Here is a 21,219-nt window from a genome sequence, read left to right on the forward strand (position 1 = left end):
ATAGGCCATGCTATTCCATGTTGGCACAGACCCCCTCCGGGGCAGTAGGGGGCACTGTGGATTCATGCCTATGACACCCCCTAATAAATACACACACAGGAAAGAAATGGTTAAGTCCTTCAGGTTTCTACTTTGTAGTGGATGTCTTGTCCATTCCTACTGCTGCCACTGCTTCCCTCTTTAAATGCCCTTTTCTTGGCTTTTGTTCTTGACTACACCGAAGCTTTTCCAAAGTTAATACCAAATTATTGTGACTGTTCTGAAGGAGTCAATGCATCAGATATTGTTTTAAAACAATAGTCACCAAAGCCAGAAGTTGGGAGCAATCCTTGATCTCCAGATTTAAATGCCTACCAGGCCTCAAAGATTATATTTACACATTATCTCTCAAATTCATTTTCCTTCACTCAGGGCAGAAACATACCTCTGAACAAGAGTGCTCAGCCGAGGGGACAAGTAAGGGTAAAATCCAGCCAGTCACTGCTGGCCGGGCCATGTACCCTGGCTCAGCTCAGGTATGCATCAGCCCAGAGGAAAGGGCATCTTTGTGTGGACCAGCACAGACTTGCTCTAACCATCCTGACTGCACCTGCCTTGTTCCTGGCTCTTCCCATGTGCATACTGACCACTGTGATAGTCTACTAACACCTCTGGGATGGATCTAAACTGAGTACACACACACGCACACACACACGCACATGCACATATTCATAACAGGACAAATTATACACAAATTTACTAATGTATCATTACCAAAATTCAAATTAACTGAATGTGACCGAAATACTGTAGTGCTGAAATTGAACTTCTTTTACTCCAGTGAGGATATGGAACTAACATTTTTGTCACAGGACTGTTCTAGTTTGGTACTATATATACCATGTGTTATGTGATGATCCAATATCCAACTATTTTCCCTCTGTTAAAGGACCCCAGAACCATGACATCACTTGGCCTTTATTGAATTTACCTCTGTTTTAGTCTCATTATGTGACAACAGTTAAGGCAGCACTACTGATAACCAAAAAGATCTTATGTTCAAATGTCTCCTTGGATTTAAATCTCATGGTAGTACTCAGATAGTGAACTAATCATCCAAATAAACCATAATGTGCATATATTTTTAAAATATAAGCTAAAATCATAGGAGTTAATTTTAAAAATAAGAGCCCCAAAGGGAAAGACCATCAAGTCTGAATTTTTATGTCAAACGAAACTCAATTAAAATTCATCTCTTCCCTTACAGCTTATAATATTAGATTGCTACAGGAGGACTCAAGTGTAGAAGACACTACTTCTCACACTATGGCTTTAGGCTCTCCTATCAGTACATAAAGGAGGGGATATGTTCTCAATGGGGAACAGATAACTGCGAATTTTTTCCCATTGACTATATTTGCTGACAGAAAATATCAAACACCATGTAAAAACAAAATAATCTTATTTTATTGTTGAGACAATCCAGTGGAGGGTCAGCAAACTACAGCCTGAGGGACAACGCCAGTCCATGCCTTGTTTTCATACTGCCAGAGAGCCAAGAATAGTGTTCACATTATTAGGGAATTGTAAAAAGGAAAAAATGATGAACATACAACAGAGACAGTATTGTAGTTCACAAAGTCTAAAACACTTTACTATCTGGCACTGCAGATAAAACATTTTCCAACCCCCAAACTAGACAATACCCTAGTAAAGAAGATTGCTAACAAAAACTACATACAAAGAGTTATTCACGGTTTCTGCCTAAATTCATTGTTAAGAAATAGTCATCAGGGACTTCCCTGGTGGCGCAGTGGTTGGGACTCTGCACTCCCAATGTGGGGGGCCGGGTTCGGTCCCTGGGCAGGGAACTGGATCCCGCATGCATGCCACATCTAAGGAGCCCACCTGCCGCAACTGAGGAGCCGGCGAGCCCCAAGGAGCCCATCTGCCGCAACTAGGACCAGGCACAACCAAATAAATAAATAAATAAATATTAAAAAAAAGAAAAAAGAAATAGTCATCAGAAAGAAGATGGAGGGACAAATTTTACCATCCACAGGGTTTTTACTTCTTGGACCTCTATTATTAAGCATTCGTCAGCAAATGTCCATAGAGAGTATCTTGTGTCAAGTCTAGTGTGTTTAAGCTGGTCAGGGTGTGATAAGACCAACAACTTCATTTTGTTCATAGCCTCCCTCCTGAACTGCTTGCCTCCATCCAACTCAAACGTTGTTACCAGGCGTCCCAGCCCTGCTGAGACCTTGCTTTACCCTTTGTTCACAGCATTGCCTTGTTCAGAGATCTGCTGGTCAACATCACTTCTCTGGCTCTGATCTCAACTTCCATTTGTAACCACTCTTTTGATGGTGCTACTTCAGAGCAAACCCAGAATGGTCTCACAGAGACTAGCCCATTCTTATGTGACAGTTCTTGTACTGTACAGTGTAGCTGATGAGTGCCCATACTGGTATGAAGCCAGGCATCCTGTCACCCAGGGACATGGAAACTGAATACGCAACTGGTGATGCCAGACCAGGAAGCCAGCCAAACCGGCTCAGTCAGGACAAAAATCTACTTTGTGTTTGGTTTTTGCTCCAGTGTGCCTAATTCATTTGATGGGGACTTGGGTTTTCTTTTCAGATTTTGAATTTGAGAAAGATATTAATTTGGGGAATGAACTCAGGAACACTGGAATTCTAAGGCAGTCCACGGCAGTGTCTCTTAACTAAAAGCCAGGGACCCCTATGACAATGTTTATTTAGTATTGAATCCCGCTCGCTTGAATCAGAATTCTCTTGGGTGCTTTTAAAAATTCAGAATACTAGGACCAGCTCCTTAATATCTAATGAATCAGAATTTCTGAGAATGTTGTCCCAGTGTTATTCATTTGTGTACTAAATTTTCAGGACCAATGACCTAAGAGGGCTGTCGTACAGTTTCCAGGGGATTTTTTTTTTTGACCCACTGAAATTATTTGCAAAAATTATCTGTGATGGTTCAAACTGCATTTTTGTAAAGTGATATTACCCATCATGAAATTCACAAATCAAAATGATAAGAACCTCCGGTTTTAAGAGGAAATAGACCCACTTACTGGACAAGTAACAAGTCTTGGAAGGATAATGTTCCTCCCTGCCCACGGGGTCATGCAGCTCTTCACAGGTGCTAGCAGCACAGACCCCCAACATTTCCATTTTACCCAGAGAAGTCGTTTTGCTAATTTTTCTTTGAGATCAGAGCTCCTCTGGGGTGCAGCTGAGGTCTGACCTTGCTATTTTGTATCCTAAAATCATCTGCATTCAGTAAAAGGTTGTCCAAGTATGAGGGCCACACGAAGCTCTTCATGGAATACAACTGACCCTGCCAGCATCTAAGACAAATGAGGAAAACACCGCTGAGTGGGGCAAGTGATTGCTCATCTCTCATCCCCAGTCAGTCAGGCCACTCACTTTACCTCTTTCCTCCAGTTCCTCTTTTGTGAAAAGGATTTTTTTTTTTTAACTGTCTTGGGATTCTGCACCCAGTTCCAATGTGTGGGGTTTTTCCACACCTCTAAGGGATTCTCACATACCACCAGATGGGTGTCCTACAATTTAACATAATTCTGACACTATCTACCTGAAGATAGCATCAGATCCCACAGGTTAAGGGCTCATCCCCTCCCACTTTGAGTGCCCATCACAACTCCAGATTGTAACTTGTGCTTCTGATCCATCAGCTATACATCCGAGAACCTATATAGAACCTCCTTGGGTTTAATTAGTTTGCTAGAGAGGCTCACAGAACTCAGAGAAACAATTTCCTTACTAGATTGCTGGTTTATTATAAAAGGATATAACTCAGGAACAGCCAGATGGAAGAGATGCATAGGGCAAGATATTTGGGAAGAGGCTTGCAGCTTCCTTGACCTCTCTGGGCACACCACCCACCCAGCACCTCCGTGTGTTCACCAGCCTGGAAGCTCTCTGAACCCTGTCTTTTTTGGGGGTTTTATGGAGGCTTCATTACATAAGCATGATTAAGTAAATCATTAGCCGTTCATTGTGACTGAACTCAATCTCCAGCCACTCTCTCCTCCCTGGAGGTGGGTGTGGAGGGGATGAAAATTCCAACCCTGTAATCCCTCTGCTGGTTTCCCTGGCAACTGGCACAGTCCTAAGGAAGTCACCTCACTGACATAAGAGAAGACACCTTTATTACTCTCAGCACAGGAAACTCCAGGGGTTTTAGAAGCTCTGTGCCAGAAACCTGGTGGAAGACCAAATATATACTTCTTCCTATAAATCTCAATACCACAGATCTGACTCTACTTACGTCCCAAAGTTTAAAAAAATAATAATAATGTGAGAGTGAGAAAGTTAGAGATTGCTCAGTTGCTACCTAACTCCTTTGTTTTATGGAGGAAGATATCAAGGCTCAGAGTTAAAGGGATCTGTGAAAAGTTCCTAGCTTGATAAAAACTACAAGGACTGTCAATTACAATATCTCATTGGCTCCTTAAGATTCTTCAGGGAAAGATATGTTAGCTGGTTTTAGTAGATTATCTGGCTCCAAGTCCAATGCCCTTTCCACTTTACGAAACTGGCTCATAAATGAATGACAGATACGAAATTTCTGAGTAAATACAAAAGGAAATGTAAATATAATGCCCTATTATGACTATTTCACCTCTGACTCAATAAGATTTTTTGTTTGCAGCTGGAAACAAAGATTCCTTAGCCACGTGGTGTAATAAACAGAACACCAGCCTGGTAATCAGGAGAACTACCCTAGAGGTACCCTTTCCTATGGCAAAGGATGCTTTCTTAGGTCGGTTTCCTAAATGGAAATTGATCCAGTCTTTCATACATTGCTCTCCAAGCAACTACCTAACCTTTGAAAACTTGATTTTTCATAACCAGTCTTCCTATCCACAAATCTTGCCTCATAGAGCCTTTTATGATATTTGCTTAATTCCTTCCCTAGAGTCCCTTCACTGGGCCGTGTAGAAGGTTGTTGCTGAGATCGGTTGGAGAAGAATTGAAGCTGAGGTGGAATATAAAATAATCAAAAAACAGTGAAATGCAGACAGACAAAATCTGACCTCAAACGCATTTAATAAAAACATCTCATTCAATGAGAAGCTGAGAAACTTATATTCTTGATTTAAAATGTATGTCAAAGGAGCCATCTCTTCAAGGTCAAACAAGTCTGTTTTGAAGCCAAGCAAGACTGAGAAAGGAAGAAAAACCTTGGCAAAACTCAAAATTGCAACTACTCAAAATAGGCTATTAACTTATTAGTCATGTGAGAAGCACTAAATGTATTTACTGCTATCATACTTCCCATAAGTGTCTTCCACAAGTGAAGACTGGGGAATGTACACAGAAAGAATAAAGTAAAATAAGCATAGAGACCATTAATAGTACAAACTCCATGAAGTTCTCAAACGGAAGATGCAGGAGCATACTTTTTAAGACAGTATGTTTCACTAGAGAAAGTTGATATTAAAATCAAGTTGAATATTTGAGTTGTTGAAAAGGGCCCACTATATATTTCTCCACTAATATCCTTGAATATGTATAATGTCAAGGCTGTCCTTAGTTATTTTGAGGATGGTTACCAGAAATCACTCCCCTTCTCCAACCTCCTCCTCTCTCCTTTCCTCAACTACAGATCTTGTTAAATATGCTTCAGAAGATGAGAAAATAAGGAAGATATCTGACAGATGAGCATTCTCTCCTAGCCTCCCTCTGACATAATTGAGTTGCATACGCCATTATGAAAAGTCAAAACTAGTCACAAATTTTAAGTTTATAAGTTTAATGCAGGAATCCCTTGTTACACAAATCGAATCCATCCCTAAAAGCCTGCTAGTGAATTTTTATAGTAGGACTGTGTTCCCAACCACTTTCCCCAAGTATCACTAAGACACTTTGCAACATCTACCTAACAATTCCCCCATTGTCTAATTATTTAATACTTGCTGCACACCTCAGTGGGTGTTGTTATATGCCAGACCCAACAGTACTGTATAGTTTTGGATATTATTACATTTTCTTTCAATAATGCAACAAATATATACCCTAATATAAAGAAATTGTTAAGCAACCATTTGAAGATAGACAATGAACACAAACAACAATTGCAAGAGGAATTTGAAGAGCAAGGCAGATTTTACAAATAGTTGCTTACTGACTGCAGTTACCTGAGTGACGTCTGTCAGCAAGAGGAGGCTGCTTGATGGGAGGTGAAGGTGACCAAGAACCACCTGGTAAAAGAGAGAAACAGTGAATGTGTGAAGTCCACCCACGGTCAAATGCAAGGAACTGGTAGACAGCCTTCTCCTGGCACTTGAGATCCCGTTAACCTTGGTCAACTGGACCAGAACAGGGAAAAGAAGAAGCTCTCCAACCACTTTGAATATTGAGAATGATAGCTAAGACTAAACTCTAGTCCAAGGAGAACACTCTTAAATGCACATTATATCAGACTGCTGAGAAAGAATAGATGGGAAATCCAAAATATAGACAATTTTGTCTTCTACTCTGACACACTATACAACGTAAACAAATGCAGAACTCCTCATTGCTAAGATAACCTCTAACGATCTATCTCTCCAATAATCATGCCAGAGATGCCCAAACCCTGAAGCAAGGAATTCAGCTGGGGTCAAAAGCTAAGCCGGAGATTTGGTTCCACTTGAACTTATGAACAAAAAATGCAAATGCTTTCTCTGGAGCATTTTTCACATAGTTTGCAATGTGGATCCTCAGTTTATTTTTGGCTTGTGTGACAGGAAATTAGTGAAGGGCCCTCTGGGGGCTCAATCATAGATGGACGCTTAGGAACATGCCTGTGTGACGACAAATTTCCTGCCAGGTTGGGACCCCAGCATCAGAAATAGGCTCCCAGTGACTCATTCATCTCCAATAGAGCTCCTGGGATTTCTACAGCATCACAGAGCCCTGCAGAGTGTGAGGATACACCCTGACAGCTGTTTAGCTCTGACTCCAAGCCCTTCTGTGTAAACAGCACTAATCCAGCTGGTTGCTGTCTCTCTCTCACTGGGATCTGGTTCCCTCTGTCCTCTTGTCTAGTCTTCTAAAAGATATCAGAAGCGTAGCTGCCTTTGCCCTGCGAGGAAGACATTTGGATAAATGTCAACTGAACATTTTGATAGAAGAGCTGATTGAAGGAGTCTTGGGCTATATATGAAAAGGCAACTGGAATGTGAAAGGTGCAGTCATCTGAGAAATTTGGAAAGGCAAACTACATAAATGACAAAAAGTAAGGGCAGCCTGACATGGAGAGGAACATAATCCTGCTGAAAAAGAGAACAGATAAAGAAATACTCGCAAAACTCCTTTTCCACACCATAGAGAAAACGTAAGCTTGTTTGTATCGCATATAACAGCTCAAGAGCACACAAAGCGGCTACTCCACACTGCCTGGATTTGCAGCAGGGGATGGATTTTTGCTCCTTTGAGGAGCCTGATTTTGATCATAGTGATGTGCATGTGACCTGAGCAGAGTCAGGAACTGACTTTCCCAAAGAGAAAAGAGAGTATTTTGTGATGCTTCTGATGGTATGCCCTGCTTTTTCCCAATGAGTCTGATCAGCTGCTTTACAACTTATAAGACGACTAGGTACTATGCATTGTTATCCGTTTCAATCCAGCGGGCTCCCTCTCTTTGCTCTGAGCAGGTGGTCTTCTGCTGCTACACATAAATAGTGCCTCAATCCAGATTCTGGTGGTGTCACATCAGACCCATGTCCCGTGTTACAGGAACAGAGGACATGTGCCATAGTTATCATGCTGTGAACATGTCTGTTAGACCCAAGAGAGACCGTGTGTGTGTGTCTGAGTGACCATTTTCAAAAAGCAGCAGGTTTTGTTGTTGCAGTAAGTATCCTTAGACTAGGAAAAGGCTCTGGAGGCAGACTAGGTGTGGTCTTAGGCAAGTTACCTAACTTTTACAAGTTTTTTCTTCTTTATACATGAAATCACAATAATACCAACTACCTTACAGGTATTGTGTCAAATTTAGAGAGAATGTACATAAAGTACAGGGAACTCGGGAGGAAGGCCATAAATTAGATAGATTTTATTTTTATTATAATTATTAAGTTGGAAAGCTATTATTTAACACACTGGCTTTTTTTAAACCTTTCCAGGAACATCACAAGGAAACCATTCCTAGCCTCAGGTTCTCTCTCATTCCTTGAAGAATTCTCCTATCAAGGGTTCAGGGGAATCTGAGGGTGAAGAGTAGAGGTGCGCCTCCGAGAGCTGCATGTCCCTGGCCCATTTATTGGTCAACAAGGATTATAATAACAGAAAGCTTTTCTCAGGAAATGGCAATCAAAGGGTGAGCCTAGTAACATCTCTCCTTAAAAGGCAAAAGTAAACTCTCACTGACTTTCAGTTTACAGAAAACTCTGAAATAATGTCCACTCGCAGGAGATGGTGTTGCTCATAAATGGTGTTCAAACTTTATTCCAAACAAGCTCATTAATAAACAAAGAAGGTTGTACACTTCATTCATTCGATCATGATGGGAAAACAGAAGCACAGAACTGAAAATCTGTATAGCATATCACGTCTACACAGATTTCACTAACAAATGGGCATTCCTCCTGCAGTGAATTCCCTCCTTTATATTATCATGGCCACAATATAAAAAGAACCATCCTGGTCAGTTGTCATAAGTGTTATGAATTTATCACAGCTGTACCCACACAAGTCTGTTTGCCAACAGCTGGGTCTGAATTCATAGTCCATTCTCCTTGACACACAGAGCTGACCATCCAAACGATGCCTTATCACAACCCACAGAGGCTTCAACAAAAACAAAAGCCAAATACCTTCAGAACAACCCCTACAGACTGACGCTGATCCCAAACCAAGGATGGGTTCTATTTCCGATAAACTCACTTGAAGATTTTCGGGGGTTGTATATATGAACGGGCGCATGATGACCTAAAGGATAATCCAGAAATATTTCAAGGGTCACTTCACAGACCAAATTGTACTTTATTAATAGGATATTTAAAAAGTCAGGAATAAGAGCTTAAGTTTTAAACACCTTAATCAAATGGTATTTTAATATGAGCAGCAGATACAACTGTCTCCTATAAATTCCCAGTGCTTACTTGCATTTCTTTCTTGGAAGGTTCAAAATTCCTCAGCTGTTTCTTCCTGATTTATCTGACTCAATGGAGCCATTCAGTGATATCCTTAATCAGACCTAGGAGATGTCCTTTGTTTGGCTCATATTTACTGAGCACCAAGTATGAGGCGCAGAGAATGGTTCAGCTAGTTCTCTCTGGGGTGGACCCAGTGATGGTATATGGTCAGACCACCCAAGACGGCTGTTCTCTTGCTCTCTGTACATCCCCTCCTTGACCAGTACCTGTTTCACCTACACCCTACTCACATAACTGACCTTCCTATGTACTTGCCCCAGCCCCCAGCTAGTGATTGTTCTTACCAAAGGGGCGGTGAAGGGCTTGCCCTTCTGCTAGTTTCCCTGGTAACCCATGAGCCAACCTGACATACATTCCCTCTATAACTGGTAATCTTCCCTTCCCCACCACCCCCTCCACCGGAAGCCAAGACTGCGACCATGTCCTGCCCCACCATCCACCACATACAGTGGGGTGTCACTCCAAGACTTTGCTTCAGACACGTAAGATTCCCCTATCCATTAAACCAATAGTGTCTCTGTCACCAACTCTGAGCTCTTTCTTCAGTCTTGAAGCTCGCAAGTACAGAGCTTGAAGGCCTGTGCGGTGCAGACCAACAGGTGGCAAAAGCAAATATTCAATCCAGATACTTGGAAAAGTATCCCTTTATCAGATCACCCAGAAACCAAAGATACTCCTCTTGTGGGACATTTCAACACAGAATTGTTTGGGGAGCTAAGTGAATTATATTTTTTATTTAGATTCAAATGTGATCTCCTAACGGTTTCAAGCATATTTTGCTTTTATTAATTTGCCTTAATTAACAGTACTTACCATAGTACTTATCATAGTACTGGACTATATACTTATTTTTTAAATTAACATTTGTAGAAGTAAATTAAACTGAGGCACATTCTCAGGAGAAAGAAAGGTGAAGCAGTCCACTGGGGCTCATTCTGGTGCTGATATTTTATTTGGTTCTCACTTGCCTTTAGAGTTTCTTCAAGAAGGGATTATGTCAGTAGTTTAACACTCTGTAAACTGAGTGACTGAACTTCAGCACAGAATTCAACCTCCAGTTTAGAGGATTTATCTGAAGGGTTTTTATGGGCAAACGGTGTCTTCTGCATCGACTGTCATAAAATTGGAAGTAATTTCACAAATGGGGGTCCCGTTCAAGTTCCAAAGTGAGACGGAGCAAGGTTCTAATCCCTGTCCTGCCACTTGCCAGCAGTACCTTCATACAAGTTGCCAAGCCCTTTAGGGCTCACTTTTCCCATATGTAAAATACAAAGGATAATGGTTCTATCTATGGGACAGCTTCAAGGATTAACAGAGAAAGTACACGTGCATTTTCAGAGAAACAGAACCAACAGGACATATAGAGATATATGAGGAGGGATTTATTATGGTAATTGGCTTATGTGATTATGGAGGTCAAGATATGCCACAATACACTGTTGGCAAGCTGGTGACCCAGGAAAGCTGGTGGTATAATTCAGTCCCAGTCTGAAGGCCTGAGAACGGGGGGATCAGATAATGTAACTCCCAGTTCAAGGTCAAAGGCTCAAGAACCAGGAGCCCCCATGTCCAAGGGCAGGAGCAGATGGATGTCCCAGCTCAAGGAGAAAATTCATCCTTCCTCCACCTTTTTGTTCTATTTGTACCCTCAATGGATTGAACAATACCCACCCACACTGGTGAGGGTGAATCATGTCTACTTAGTCTGCTGTTTCAAATGCTAATCGCTTCCAGAAACGCCATTCCAGACAAACCCAGAAATAACGTTTTACCAGCTATCTGGATGCTTCTTAGCCCAGTCAAGTTGGCACGTAAAACTAACCATCGCAATAGGTAATACACGTAGCACTAATCACATAATAAATACCCAATTAATACTGACTCTCATAATTATTCTTACAGCCATCTTTAGCCTCCAGTTCCAAACTTAGTTCAGTTTGTTGGTTACAAGAGTCCCAGGTGCTGACCTGGGTCTGACCTGCAGACAAGGATCTCTTCTTTGGTCTCATTCTTTTTTTTTCTCTGGTCTCATTTTTTTTTTGTGAGGGGTAGCACAAGCTCTTACTAAAGTGAACAGCTCTTAGTAATCACAATAAATGCAAGGAGCAGTAGACGTAAGTGTCCAGATTATGAAGGAAACACTTAAAGAAGCCTTGAAAGACGTAACTAGATCATAATAAAGCAGAACATAGTATTCAAAACTGAAATCTAAATTTCTCTAACCCACTGACTTCCCAGCCTCCAAACATTACTAGGTTAATAAACATTGTGGACTGATTAATAGGTGAAAATAACAGCCTCTACTTTCACTGTTTAAAATGTTTAATTATTTTGTTAATGCATCAGAATAGGGCTTTGATCCATGAAATTCTGTTTGATATTTGAGTATAACCCACGTTATAACCACAAATCCAAGAAGATATATCAGTTTTGCTCCTGAGGATGTATTCCCACATGAAAATACCCACTCTTCACTCCTTGACTCAATCCTCCTGAAATTCCCTCTTTGGGTACAGCTGCCCTTATAGATGCCCAAACAGGACTATAAAGGACTATTATTTTTCTCTCAGAAGGGCAGCTTGGGTTTTCTTATTCCTCAGCTTTGCATCTGCCTCCTCTCAGGTGTGTCCTTCTGGCTTGGAAAACCAGACAGAATAAAAGCCTTCAGTTGCATTACCTGCCAAAGCAATCTGAATTTTACATCTGGAATACCTCTTTCAGGCCCACCTTTCTCAGATACCACAAGGAACAATCATTGTTTTTTTTTGATCAATCATTGTTTTTAAGTTGGGCAAAGACAGCAACAATGTGAGATAGGTTTTAAATTTTAAAAACAGAAAAACATTTAATGGATGAATGTGGTCACAGTCTTCCTCTCCTTCCCAAGGGTTTTTTCTTCTAGTGCTTTTTTTTTTTTTTTACCACACTTACTGCTACGTATCATAATTTAATTGGCCCCAGTCTACTGACAATAAGTTACAAAATAAGAGTGTTTTTTAAAAAAACTTTCACAAGCTATTTTGAAAAGCACGTTGAGTCTTGGTTTTCTTTTGGAAGCTTCACTCCTCTCCTTTCTTCTCCCCATCTCACTGATTCCACCCCTGTACTACATTCAAGGCTGCCTTCCTATTTACCTCCTTCCCCAAGAGAAGGGACATACTCCTTCCCAGAACTCAGCCTGAATTTCTTCTCAGATCTTCAAGAAAGAATTAGATCAAATTCAGTTACAAATGTTTCCCAAACTCCTTGGAAGAAAACTGTTTAATAAATTTACAACGATCCAGAAATTATCCTTTTTAATCCTTCTCAAGGATTGTCTGCACATGGATGGATTTCTCTCAAATGATGTCTTATCATGCTCTCTTCCCACATCCCATATTATTTAGAAAGAACTCATCTATTTCAAAAGGAGAGAAGGGCAGGCAAGAGGATTGGATTTGAGCAAAGCACAACTGTATGTTTATCATCCTCACCCCAACCCTAAATCACTGAGTTATTCTCTCTGTTAGACTTAGCTCATCCATTATTGCTAAGTGTCAGGGTGCTTTTATCTCCAGTCCCAGGACAGCAGTGTGTAATGGAAGTACCTCTGCCAAGAAATATTGATACACAGAAAAGAGTCAGGACCAGTCAGGCAAAGCCCCTATCTGATGAGGCAATGTACATACTTGGCTCTAGTCTTATATATATACAAAGTAGGTTAAGACAATTAATTATGTGAACTTTCAAGACAGAAAAGCAAGTAAGTTTGCATGCATTTATGACAATAACTACCAAGTGCAGCTTGTTGCTGTGGAGGGGAGAAGAGGAAGCCTTTTTTAGTCTAGATATCTAACTGGTCCCCCAAGAAGCTGTAAGATGACCAGGAACTAGGAGAGCACACAGAGCAAAGATTCATCCTTTCAGGCAGAAGGAAGAGAAAGAAGAATTCTGGGTACTTGCTCCAGATTTGGAAACAAGCATTTAGTGCTGGGGGACAAAGGTATTTCAGTTCGCAAAGGTGATTCATTCTCTCTCTCCCCCCACCCCCTCCCTCTTCCCCACCTCCCCATCATCATCAGGAGGTCGTAGACAGTTTCCCTGCCCTGGGGCTGAGAACTCCCTACGGTTAAGTCGCTGCCTTTGACAATACAGTTACCTGGACAACTGAGGTATGGAAAACAGAGCTGCAGTTCAGATAAAGCTCCAACAGAGGTTCCCATTGTTTCCCCCATAGAGTGTCCACCAGCGTGCATGCAGAGGTTCAGATTACATACAGATTTCCATTCTCCATCAGCCCCTAATTAAAAATAAAACCTCCCGCCATCGGCACGTAACCCTCACAAACCTTTTTTTCCCTTTGGGCTCAACCTTCTCTCAAGCTCAGTCTGTGCCCAAATGCAGATTACCCTGGCAAGTCTGAAGTGTTTTGGCATGAGGTAAGGGTGGGAAAAGGTACTGTTTTTTTTTTTAACTTGATTCTTAAAAAGAAAAAAGAATCAATCTTTAACTTAGGTGAAAATAACTTCAGATGCTTATTTGTACACTTTAAATATTACTCTTTGAAAAGAACAGCTAAAGAGCTGTTTGAAGCGCAACCAAACAGGAAGGCTCCAAACAGACCTTGACGCAGATGCTCTCTATTACACTGTAATTGTGAAATGCCCAGCAGGACTCGAAAGAGTGACAAGGTCATTGCACAACCTTGCAGCGCTGCAGCTTGTGTGTGATGGGGGAGGAGGAAATGTGCTTGAAAGCTATGGGGCAACTCAGAAAGGTACGGGGGAAGCAGCTTTTTGTCCCCTACTAAGACAGAAGTGCTTTCTTTATACCCGCTTGAGAATGCAGAAATACAAATTTGCTCAACACCACAATGACACAGGACAAGAGGGGTTTCCCCTTTCCTTCTACGCAAGCTGCTCACTTTCTATGCCATCTGCTGACTTTCTATGCAATTTAGTAAAAGTCAGATATGAAAAACTCCCTTTAAAATATGATTTCTAAGATCCTCTACTCCTCTGGTCTCCCTACCCCACCTCATCTCCCCCAGTAAAACAAGTCAAGACAAACATTCAGAGTCCAGATAACTTTCCTGTGGACATGTGACCTGATACAGACAAGCACAGAGTAACTGGCTGCTGGAAATATTTCCACAGCATCGCATAGACCTGCTTCTCTTTTTGTATTTCTCGCCCCAATTTCAAGCACGTTTACCTCTTCAGGTGCTCCTCCTAGGAAAGTCTCTTGAGGATCTGGCGAGCTACCTTTTAACGCACTTAATTCAACCAACATTATGTTTCGGGTGACCTATGACAGCAATCCTCCTAAAAAGGGGACAGAGAGGGTTCCCTTTACTCAGACTCTCAGTGTGGGGCTCAGCATTTGATTTAGTCTTAGGAGTAAAGCAACCATGTGTGATCGCTTGCATGGTACCAGTCCCTCCTCTCCTTTCCTTTCTTTCATTCCCGAAGCATTAACTGAGCACCTCTGGTGTGTCCACCACTATGCTCAGGTTCTAGGAATCCAGCTAGGAAAAGACAAATAGAGCAGTCTCTCTGATTTTATGTTGCTTGTAATCTAGCAGACATCTAAGAGTCACTAACACACGCCAAAATAGATAATGGCTCAAATGCCGGAGCAGTTAATTTCTCACTCATATAAAGTAGAAAACAGGAGTTTTTGAGTAGCAGGCAGCTCTCCCCCAAGTATTGACGCAGGGATCCAAGATTCTTCTGTTTTGTGTCTCTGCCATATTCAACACTGGCTTTTAAGGTTGCCATGGTTATCTGCATTGAGCCACTGGATGAGGAAAGGCAAAAGGCGGAGGCAGAGGGCAGGGGGGAGTGCTGGACACAGGAGGTAGTTTGGGTCAGTTCATGGAACCTGGTCAGTCGCAGGGTCTCCCCTACCTTCAGGGAAGGCTGGGAAATGCAATCTCACCATGTGCCCAGGAAGAAGAAGCAACAGTTTTCATAAACAGCTAACCAGCCTCTGCCAGGAGGTCAGGAGAACAGATGACATGGGACAAAGGAAAGGAGATCCTACAGCAGAATTCAGGGAAGGCAGAATTCACATAAGGAAAGGAAGAGAAAATGGAACTCAGAGCAAACCAGGGGTATTCAAAGCAACAACAGGGCTCCGAGTGATTTGGGGAGACCTCTTGGGAGCCCCTACCATGTGAATAGCAACTCGTCAGGTGAATCTTCCAGAAGATAATGGATCATCAGAGCATAGACAGCGACGCATGGTAGCTGAGGACCGAAGGCATCAGAACCACAGGAGATGAACTGACACATGGTGACTGAGAGCCCATAACATCAGCCCATGTGGTTTCCAGTTGAGCTAAAATGTTCACAAAGAAGTCTGCGTGCCTGGTGCAAACCAGTCTTACGAATTGGTGACTAGGAGCTATATTCAGCTCTAGGTGGGGTTTTGGGGGAGCCGATAGCATGCTATAATGTTGGAAAATGTCACACGAGAAATCTAATTTTTCCAAGTTCTCTCGAACAATCAAAAGAGCCGGCAAGAGTGAATCCTCATTCTTGAGTAGCAATAATCCGACAACTTGGATTAGCCACGGACCTCCCTCAGCTGGGCCTGCTCTCGCCAATACACCAAAGCCCTACAACTTATTTCATTTATATTTTCTACCTGAGTCATGCAGACATATGAATTTGCAACCCCTAATGTAAATAGTTAAATTCTTAACCAGTCAGAAATAAAACAGGAAGAACGAATTCAAGGACTTGGGCGTTTTCAGGGTCTGACAGCAACCCCATAGAACACTGCTGTATGTACACATACGTAGATGTACAGACATATGTAAAACAGCAACATGAGACTTGACTCTGCTTCATGTTTACTTATTTAAGCATTTGTTTTCTTCAATTCAGTATGAGTAATTTTGAAGGCAAGGCTCAGAGTACCTGACCCATAGTAGGTGCTCAGTTAAGGCTTTTGAAAGAAATCACAGTAAATTTATAACAAAGAATCCCTTGAAAATGAACTGAAATAAAGAAAATATGAGTAAGGCATTGAGGCAGTATCCCTGACTTGGGACAGATCCCACCAGGATATAGACCCCAAAGCCCAGGTGGGGACTGAGACCCTTGAATGTGTCAATGAGTGCCTTTATAAAGAAGGCAGAGAAGGAAAGAAAGCATCCCAGCTGGAGACAAGAAGTAAGAGAGAACTGAGGAAGAAAAGGGTACTAAAAAGATTCAAGAGTCCATTGACGGGCTTCCCTGGTGGCGCAGTGGTTAAGAATCCACCTGCCAAGGCAGGGGACATGGGTTCGAGCCCTGGTCCAGGAAGATCCCACATGCCACAGAGCAACTGAGTCCGTGAGCCATAACTACTGAGCCTGCGTGCCACAACCACTGAGCCCACGTGCCACACTACTGAAGCCCCCGTGCTTAGAGCCGTGCTCCGCAACAAGAGAAACCACCGCAATGAGAAGCCTGCGCACCACAACAAAGAGCAGCGCCCGCTCGCTGCAACTAGAGAAAGCCCGCGCGCAGCAGCAAAGACCCAATGCAGTCAAAAATAAAATAAATACATTTTTTTAAAAAGCTGTATAAGTATATACCTTTAAAAAAAAAAAAAAGTCCATTGGCTCAGATGATTACTTGGGTGGTGTCCTGACTGGTCTCTCTGGAAGGTGCAAGTGAACAAGCCATCCCAGCATCACTCCCCCCACCTAGAACACTCAGGGATCCAGAGAGCTATGTGGCAGCAACCAGAGGTTCCCAAGGGGAACAGCCAACCTCACTGCCACCTGCTGGAAGAGCTCCCTCACATGGCTTAGTGAACAGCTTCGTCAACCACCATTTATCTACACTGTAGGAGTTCAGTAAAGATTGGATTGGGTTGAACGGAACTTAAAGGAACTGAATTGATGTTACTGAGAGAAACTTAGGTTACAGGACAGGGAAGCAACTTGGCCTTCCACGAGCTCTGTGCAAAGGGCCTGCCCCTGCTGAAGGCACCAAGAGTTATCAAAACCAATCAAGCCCCTCAGCAAGTCTCTTGGGAATGATTACTCCTTGCTGTGAAGATGCCAGGGGCTAAGTGAGGCGCCAACAATTGTCCAGTTAACTCTAAGAGTTACCCATACAGGGAAACAGGGGCTCTGGCACCAGCTGCCCAGCCAGGCAGAGTGAGAAATGTTGGCAAGGCGGCTGGTGGGGGCTGGCACGTCTGGACACAAAGGTGTTAGCTTAGCCTCCTAATAGTTTTCTTGTACAACAATGAAAGTCTTGCTGGAAGTCTCTTTCTATCCCCTCTCACGCTAACTCTTCTCTCTACTCTCCTAATTGCCAAGGGGAAGAAGAGGCAAAGTTATTTTCTAACCTTTTCTGGGAAAACTAAAGCAGGGTTCTGGTCATTTTCAGGAACCAACAGTAGCCTCATTCAATCAACATATATTTATTGACAACTTACCGTATGCTAGGTGCCAGGTGTAAAGCAATGAATAATAGAGATCTGGTAGTTTATTCTCTATCTGAGGAGAAAGACAGTGAGCCAGTAAACACATACAACATAACTAACTGTGACAAATGTTTCAAAGAAAATGAGTATAGTGTACTGATAGGAAGATTACAAACAGTGTGGTGGCAGCTTTGTTAGAGAAAGCCTTTCAGAAGAAACTGAGACCTGAAGGTAAAGAAGGATCCAGCCATGAGAAGAGCAGCTAGCAAAGACTGTTCCAGGTGAGGGAACAGCATGAGAAATCTTCAGGTGTCTGAGAGGCCAACAGGAGAAGTTACTGGAGGCTGGGTCAGATGTGCACACCTCAGGGGTACAGAGACTGGCCTGAAAGAAATACATAGAAAGGAAATGAATGTGAGGCCTTTTCGTAGCACCCATGTTTTAGGGTCCACATGGGCTTTTGTGACCCCTGCACAGGAACCCCCTCCAGTGAATGGCACAGAGCAAACCAGAGTCCATGACCAGTTCAGGTCATGCTCACATAGGAAGGCTATGCTGGACTCACAAAGCATCCATCTTCCATGAGCCAAAGAGTAAACATGGATCAGAACCAGCCCTGCTGGGACCAGCTGAGAGTAGGGTTTTCTCTGCTCTTCGTCACCCACACTCCAGCCAGCCACACCAGTTCGAAATGGCATCAGAAGGTTGCTTGCAGTGCTCTAGAACAAACACTCACAGCTAGGGCAGGCAGCAGGCTTAGCCACTGGCAGAGGTATGCCTCCCCACGGCTGGCCTAGGTGAAAGGTTCAGGATAGGAAGTGGATTTAATAGCCAGGTTGTTTACTATCAGGTCACAGTTCATATAAGAAAAATCTATGATTCCTAATAAACACAGACATCCAGACAGGGAGGATGTTCTTTTCACAATGAACAAAACTCATCCTTTTGGTCTGGCAGCTTTCAGAGGCATTGTTCTTGCCATTTCTTTTACAGTCCAAGGTTGTTAAGGTAGAGATTAATTTCCATTGCTAGGATTACCTGCTAAGTGGATGCCTTCAGGCACTGGATATATGTTTCGTTTTGTTCTGTTAGAAGCTAATAAATTTCCTGAAGGATAATATAATCTGGCTGAAGTGCTACCTATGTGATAACTTCAGGCCAATGGGATAGGAACTATTTGAACAGTGTCTAGGAAGACCTTTCTGAAGAGGTGAAGCGGGGTAGGGGCACCTTGACAGGCCCTAAATCATGAGCTTGTTTTGCTTGGCCCTTACTGAAAAAACACTGACTCTCTCTGGCAAAATGTAGACGTGAATTCAGTGTTATTCATATATCGAGCCTGAGCCCAGACATTAAACTTCAAGCCTCAGCTTTCAATTCTTCCTGGTTAAGGTTTTGATGCAGGAGTCAAGGCTCCTACCATGAGCCAGCCAACACACTCATATCCACTCCATGTCATCACAAAGATAAATTAAATCCAGCCAGAATTAAATGCAAGCTCTTGGTGGCTAGGTCAGAACTGACTGGGTCAAGGTTATACCTCCAACTGGTCTGAAGCTACATATTTCTTTGTTTGTTTCTCAGTTAGGGATTCGCCCCACTCCCACCGTGTGTGTGTGTGTGTGTGTGTGTGTGTGTGTGTGTGTGTGTGTGTGTGTTTTTAAGCTAAAGAAAACCTTACCACCCAGGTCCAGCAGCGATGACTGTGTGAGGCATGCCTCTTTCATCCATAATAAGCCTCCAAAGAGACTCAGGCAGAAATTTACCGACTGTTTGGCTTGGTCACCTTGGGGTGATTAGAACAGAATTTTTCACAAACTTTAAGAGCAGCAAAAGACTTTCCACAAAGCGATCACATAACCCGGGACACGTAGGCATATGCAACTTTTCAAGTCCCAACCTCTCTTTCCTGCAGTTCTAGACAGGAATATAATGTAGCAGAAGGACGGCTCCTGCAGTAAACTGAAAGGGCGGTGAACTCCTAATGCTTTCCCCCATGGTAGGCAGCAGTGCAGAAGTCAGACGCAGAAGGCGAAGCTTGAACCCATCCTTTGTGCCCATAGCTACACTCATTGGACTCGCTAAAAAAAAAAACCCAAAAGCCGGCTCAGCAAAAACATTTACATCAAAGACCCACTCTGTTCTGCTTTGAGATATTGCAAGTTATCCTCACTTAACCTAACCACACTTAACTCTGGAGACTGAGGAGGGGGTGAGGGGGAAGGTGGTGACGGGTAGCTGAAACGGCTGAAAGAGTGGATTGACTTTTATGTCTGAGACTTTTCATGGTAAGGACTGTCAAGAACAGGGCAAGTCTGTTATTCATCCCCTTTCCCTCAAGAAACAGTTCTTTAGTGAGTCCCATGCAGTTATTCATTCGATCAGCAAACATTCATTACACAACAGGCGCTGAGCATGAACGGGACGGGATATGCAAAGTCAAAACGAGGGAAATCGGCCCTGGTGGTTTTCAAGCACGAGTCCAGACCTTCCAGAGTTCTCTCACTTCGGACATTTCTCATCTCAGCCAAACTAAACCAACACAAAAGTTGGGACATCAGCCTTGAGGGAGGAACTGTGCCACATCCCCACAACTGTGCAAGTTCAGTCAAAGACACGCACAAGGAGTAGATGGTATTTCATCACTACGTGCAAAATGCCCGGGAGCCTTCAGCTTGCCTCTTTCCATTGCCTTGAAAGAGGGGTGCTGCCCGGCCTTACCACTTTCCCTCAGAGCCCCATCTCCATCCCCACCCACCCCACAAGCAGGCTCTTGCCACTCACCTTGGCATATCCATTCCGTTTCCAAACCCTCCTCCAATCAACTACAGGTCCAATCGCATTTCCCTTTTTCTGCAAAAAATTAAGTATGCAGTGATTGTGACATGTTCTAAAAAGGTTTGCTTTACCAAGAAAATGTTGTAAACTGGGCCCCCCACAAGGAAATCAGAGTGAGTCACTCAGAGCTCTTCACTTTTGCCTTGCAGGCTGTTAAATGCAAGCCCTACGGTGACCCACTCAAGCCCATTTGGCCCAGCTAAGGGCCTGAGAGGGTCCCTCCCTAAACATCAGATCACGAAGAAACATTAGCTACAGAGGGCCAAGCCGAATCCCGTATTTCTTGTTGTGTAATTTGAGAAAATGACCAAACACTGACAGGACGAAGAGTAAAGTCTATTGTGCCTCATTTGAGCATAGTAGGAAAAGTAAACAATTTTTAGAGAAATTATTCCAACTCCTCTGCCTCAGCAAACATACGAGAGAGAAAAAAGAAACAAAGATAAACATTCACAGCTCTCATCATCTTTAATATAACACAAAAACTCATGACACTAATGTCTACCCAATGGCACATGGCTGGATTGAAAATTTGGAAATTGAGTGAGAAACAAACTAGAGGTGCTATCAGTCTGGGAGTGACTGCAGGGGAGAGAAGCGAGTTGAACCTTCTGTTCTCCTCCCTAGCATAGGAGCTAACACAGTTGTTAGATAAAGCAAAAGCACAGTGATAGTGGTGAAGCTGGGCCCCTCCAGAGAATGAGGTTTGAGCCTTCACCAATGCTGTGACTCTGCCCAGATGCTGCTTTCTCTCTCTTCTCTAAGGCTCAGCAAAAGGGCCCTCCTCCTTGAAGCCTTCA

The 21,219-nt window shown here is 42.9% G+C and overlaps 1 protein-coding gene across 7 annotated transcripts in view; it reads right to left on the reverse strand.

The window, feature by feature from the left end:
* The window catches only part of RASGRP1 (RAS guanyl releasing protein 1), a 1,027,205-nt gene that overhangs the window by 760,327 nt on the left and 245,659 nt on the right, over window positions 1-21,219 (reverse strand). For 5 of the 7 annotated variants that reach the window (XM_073800725.1, XM_073800722.1, XM_073800723.1 and 2 more), the window contains exon 1: window positions 6,170-6,549. The gene's annotated coding sequence lies outside the window, so the exon portion shown is untranslated. Of the gene's footprint in view, window positions 1-6,169; window positions 6,550-20,365; window positions 20,413-21,219 lie in introns of those variants that run through there. The other 2 variants (XM_073800720.1, XM_073800719.1) reach the window with 2 other exon arrangements.

The sequence above is a fragment of the Tursiops truncatus genome, chromosome 2 (assembly GCF_011762595.2).
Source record: "Tursiops truncatus isolate mTurTru1 chromosome 2, mTurTru1.mat.Y, whole genome shotgun sequence".
NCBI classification, from domain to species: Eukaryota; Metazoa; Chordata; class Mammalia; order Artiodactyla; family Delphinidae; genus Tursiops; species Tursiops truncatus.